General features: G+C 43.5%; 1 long non-coding RNA gene across 1 annotated transcript; it reads right to left on the bottom strand.

Annotated features, from left to right (window-relative positions):
- Positions 1–255: 255 nt before the first annotated feature.
- Positions 256–1315, bottom strand: LOC111822870 (uncharacterized). Its single transcript, XR_002825962.1, has 3 exons — positions 1143–1315; positions 663–751; positions 256–305 (listed from the first exon to the last, which is right to left on the bottom strand). It is a non-coding gene; the product is annotated as an uncharacterized LOC111822870 (long non-coding RNA).
- Positions 1316–5213: the final 3898 nt, after the last annotated feature.

The raw sequence follows: 5213 nt of genomic DNA, 5'->3' as shown, positions 1-5213 counted from the left end.
AGAAAAAAACCCTGCATCCTCATTTTATCCCTTCCACACTCCCACTAATGCCGAACAATATCCAGCCCAGGCCCCACCACACTCTTTTCTCTGCATCAAACAGGAGCAAGGACAGGGGGAAGCTTGCTGCAAGCAAGAGAGACTAGGGAGCGGCCCGCCCTTCTTGCCCCATGCTAGTGTACACCACTACCCTACAGGTCTACCCAGGCAGGCCTCATTCTCACACCGACCTGCACTGATCTGGAGCAATTTTCTCCTTCCTTGCTTCCAACTTGACAAGCTCTACAGCAGATCCACAGGCAGACCTATGGGCAAAAATACACGAGGGACTGGAATTTTGAGTATTTGGTAGACAGATCTGCCCTCCGGTCTCTCAATCCAACATCTGCCTTTCCAAACCTAGGGCGCTGGTTCTGTAATATATCCGACCTCCTTGGTCCCTCTTTGCATCACTTCCCTCCCCATTTCCCACCCCAATATCTACCAGTCACCCTATAGACACAATCTTGGCTCACCCACCCCATTTCCGGCACACAATGTGTGAGGGCAGAGGTGTCGGGAAAGCTGGAAGACAATGGGTCCAAGATAAGACCTGGTCTCACCTGATTGCCAACAGCCAACCCCCACCCCTAGTCAACAGGGGTGCTCATATTCATACCCACCTTGGTCCAAATTAATAGTTTGTCTTCTTTCTTAACTTCCAAGAGAACAGCTACCTACAGAAATCTATAGGAAAGGCACAGACCTATTGCTAGACAGAAAGACAGGGCAGAAAAAAAGAAAAACAGAGGGATTAGCAGATGGCCCAATACCCGTGACAGGGATTATAACATTTGCTTTTATACATTCAAGGCCATGCTTAATGCCTACCACCTGTCTGCGTCTCCTCCAAAGATTCCCCAGCCATCTCGCCCCAGACATACAGCCTGTCTGAATGCCCCTCCCCCCAACTCTGAAGTCAGCCATTTTCCAGCAGAGAGCACACCTCTTTCCTTGACAAAAACATGAGGCACAGGAGTCGGTAGTAGAACACGGGCAACTGTATTTCGAAAGCATGCAGCAAAGATAGTGGGAACTATTATTTCAGTAATATCGTTATGGGCCCCCTCCCCTTCCCCATGTACTTCATACCTAGATCCTACCTCATTCACCTATGCCAGCCTGCCCACACAGCAGGGGTCCTCAGGAGATGTTAACCTTCCTACCAAAGGAGAGTCCTCCTCCTGGAGAAGTGTCACACCCTACAGAAGGATGGAGGGGCATTCAGCAAAACAGCAAGAGAATATGTTGACAACGGTAGAAAAATATCAGTTTAATGCACAGATTTCCAGAATTCAGCTTCCAACACTTCCTTTTCCAGAATCAGGGATTAAATTAAACATCTTAAATTCTCATAGCTCCTCAGACCTCCACTCTCCGGAACTCTATGAAGCCTTCTGTGGCATTACTTCTGTGCCAAAATGAAAGGGGCTATGAGGGGTGGGTGGAGACAGAGTGTGCATTTCCAGAACCAGAAACTGGATCGGATTGACTCAAATATTATCAATTGGCCCCTCAGAAAGCTTTTCCCTCCACTCTGAGCCCCCATTCCTGTACCTCAGTGTACTACAAGTGGGCCGGCATGTTAAGAAAATACATCCCAAGCAAGGAGAGTGGACTGACACCACACTGTTTATTTATATGGACCCTTTCTGTGAAAGCCCACCCACTCCTCACCCTGTCCACTTGCTTGGGCTGACTGGCTGTTGTTGTCAGTTGCCCTCCAGTGATTCCAACTCATGGCTATCCCATGTGTTGCAGAGTAGAACTGCTCCATACGGGTTTCAAGGCTGTGACGTTTCAGAAGCAGATCTTGGTGGGTTCTAACAGATAACCTTTCGGTTGAGAGGCATGGATTGATTTTCATAATATGATGTTTACTGACAAAATGCAGTTTAAAAAATTATAAGGATTTCATTTCATTGCTATCCTTATACATACAAGGTGACAGCTGAATAGTAAAATTTCTGAAAACAATATAAACAGTAAAACCAGTGAAAGGTGCAAACCTGTCAGAGAAGGATCTCAAATATTTTCCAATAAAATGAGAGATAGAAAAGTGGTAAGACTGCACCCTGACAAAGCAGAAAACTTGTGACACCGGATAAACAAGGCACACCTGTCAGGTTTCGGCTATCACAGGTTTCACTGTATATTCAACTCTTAGCTTTTAACCTCATTCTCTGATGTTACACTAGCAGGGAGAGCAAGAGGATAAGAAAGCCCATGAAACAGAGAGAAAAGAAAGAGGAGGGAAAGCACATGAAATGGAAGGGGAAGGGTGATGACTCTCTTGGCCTGTCCCCACTCAGTGAACTGGAAGCTGTGCAGGAGGCTCTTCCTATTCCCCGGCTCCATCAGACAACCCCCTCCAGCACACAGCAGTGACTCTGAAGCTCACGCACAGTGAAATGTGGGTTTATCCCTGCTCGCTGGTACATTCCATCTATGCTCTCTGCTAGCTACGCTATTGTGCTAACGTCAGAGGCATGGCGTTCACAGAACCAAGGAGGCAAAGGTGGAATGGGGAACCAACATTTGCTGAGGCCTATAGATGCCACACGCTATAGGGTTTTATTTTCAGACTTTTCCTCTTTAAATCCTCAAAGCAATGCTCTGGGGCAGGCATCATTACTTCTCTTACAGATGGGGAAACAGGCTCAGGGAGCAAAGTACCTGCTCAAAGAACTCTAGGAGGTGTCAAATGGACACAGAAGCCAACTTGAAGGGGCTTTCACTGGCCACTTCTGGGGCAAAATGAGCATCAAAATAAACAATAATAGTAACAGATGGTAAACCTTTGAGCAAAATAGGAACCTATGAGTCTTACTGATATAAATAAATACATAAATGAATAGACAGACTGATGGATAGACAAGGAAGAAGGGAAAGCTATACTCTACAGTGGAATGCTAATTAGTAAATCTAGAATGAATTAGAAAAGCAACATCTGACAACTGTCATAGTAATAAGTGGTTCAGGCAAGAATCATAAATGGAGGCTTAGTCCGCAACAAATCTCACAGCAGTCATCGTGCCCCCATGGTAGCTAAGATGGCCATGTAAACCCAGGAAAAACAAACAAGCCTTACTTGGTTCCTAATATGGGCTAGGAACTCAGTGGGCCCGACATGATACCTATTAACTATCTAAATAATTCCTCACAATAAACACTCCTGGTAGCTGCAGCGACACACAGACACACACACATGTGCGCGCGTACACATACATGGTCTCTCTCATCCTCTCTCCTGCTGCAGAGATACGCACACATAAATGCACACATGCTCTCTCTCGTTCTCTGTCTCTCCCCACCCAAGACCCTCTCTCATCGCCCCTGCCTGTGGATGGAAAGCACCTGCAGGGCACCCCTGCAGCAGAACACCATGCTCACTCAGGCAAGGCGGGACCACGACGGCCCGTCTCTCTCCCTGACGAGACAGCGGGGCACCGAGTCCCAAAGCGGGAAATCGCCCCTTGGCTCTGGGACCCCTTTATCTCCCCACACCCAGGGCGTGAGCACCCATACCTACCGCTCAATCCCAAACACCTGAAGGAAGGCAGGAATCTGCTCCTTCTGGTGGGACACGTCTGTGTCTATTGAAAAGTCGTCAGGATCGCCAGCTTGACGTCAGGTTTCTATGGCAACCTCGAAGCGCTGGCTGCTCTGGACACCGGAAACGCCTACGCACAGCCATTACCAGGCTTGCTTTTCCTGAATGCAGACCACCTGTGCCCTTCAGAGCTCTTAGTATTATTTCCTACAACTGCATATGAATCTACAATTTTCTCAAAGTAAAATTTTTAATTATGTGAATAAAAAAAGAATATTGCATAGACAGAATAAAAAAATGAAATTTTGCTGTTAGGATATTAAAATCATGGCAAATAATTTTTCATTTATTTCTAAAAATTCCTTCAATATTTATTATTTCACAAAGGAAGTGTCAAATACTGGCTGTTATAGAGTATTTTATATATGACAATCTCTCCTACTGTGAGTTCACTTGAAGAATACAGTAACTGAAATTAATAGCTGATTGAGTTTAGCAGTAGCATAGACACAGAACAAGAGAGGATTAGTAAACTTGAAGAAGAATTAGAAAAATATTCAGAATGAGGCACAGAGAGAAAAAAGAATGGAAATACAGACAAGAGTATAAGGGCCAAGGTGACACATTCAGACGTGGGTAATTTGATTCACAGAAGACAGAGAGAGAGACAGACAGAGAAAAGAGAAAGAGGGAGAGCGAGGCAAAAAATCGAATGAGGAAGAAGCAATATTTGAAAAGATAATAAATGAGAGTTTTCCCAAACTGATGAAAAACATCAAGCCACATATTCAAGAAGTTCTATGAAACCTAAATAGGATAAACACACACACACACATCTAGGCACATGATAGTAAAACTACTAAAAAACAAATCAAAAACAAAATATTGAGAGCAAATGGTCAGCAATTAGTTTAAAACAATGATGAGAATGTAAGGGCTCAGGGAAACTAGATTAGTGGAAATGAAACAACCAGAAAGGAAATAATGAGAACATTCACGCATTGCAAAGAATGTAACTAGTGTCACTGAATGACTTGTGTAGAAATTGTTGAATGGGAACATAAACTGCTGTGTAAACCTTCACCAAAACACAGTAAAATAATATTTAAAAATAAAAGAAAATATTAAAATCAGCCCCTGTCAAAAAGTTCCATCACTGTCAAAGAAGAACCAATACAACTGATAACTCACTTTTCAACAAAAACAATGGAGGTCAGAAGACAATAGAATGACATTATTAAGTGGTGAGAAGAAATGAGCACCAACATAGAATTCTATGCTAAGCAAAAATAATCTTCACATACAAAGGGAAATAAAAGATTTTCAGACAAACAAAAAAAGAATTCATGTCTGGCTGATCCACATCAAGACAGAAGTTGTTAAAACAGAATAAAAATGATCCTAAACAGAAATAGAGTAATACAGGAATGGATGAAGATAGGTGCAGAAGTTAGAAGTGTGGGTAAATTTAAATAAATATTGACCATGAAGTATTAATAATAATTTCTTTGGGGTGAGTAGCATCTGGGGTCTTAAAAGCCTGTGAGCAGCCATCTAAGATACTCCACTGGTTCACCCCTTCGGGAGCAACGGAGAATGAAGAAAACTAAAGACACAAGGG

This window comes from Trichechus manatus, unplaced genomic scaffold (genome assembly GCF_000243295.1).
Source record: "Trichechus manatus latirostris isolate Lorelei unplaced genomic scaffold, TriManLat1.0 scaffold00221, whole genome shotgun sequence".
In the NCBI taxonomy this organism is placed as follows: domain Eukaryota; kingdom Metazoa; phylum Chordata; class Mammalia; order Sirenia; family Trichechidae; genus Trichechus; species Trichechus manatus.
The sequence above is the reverse complement of the archived record's forward strand: the minus strand, read 5'-3'. Positions and strand labels throughout refer to the sequence as shown.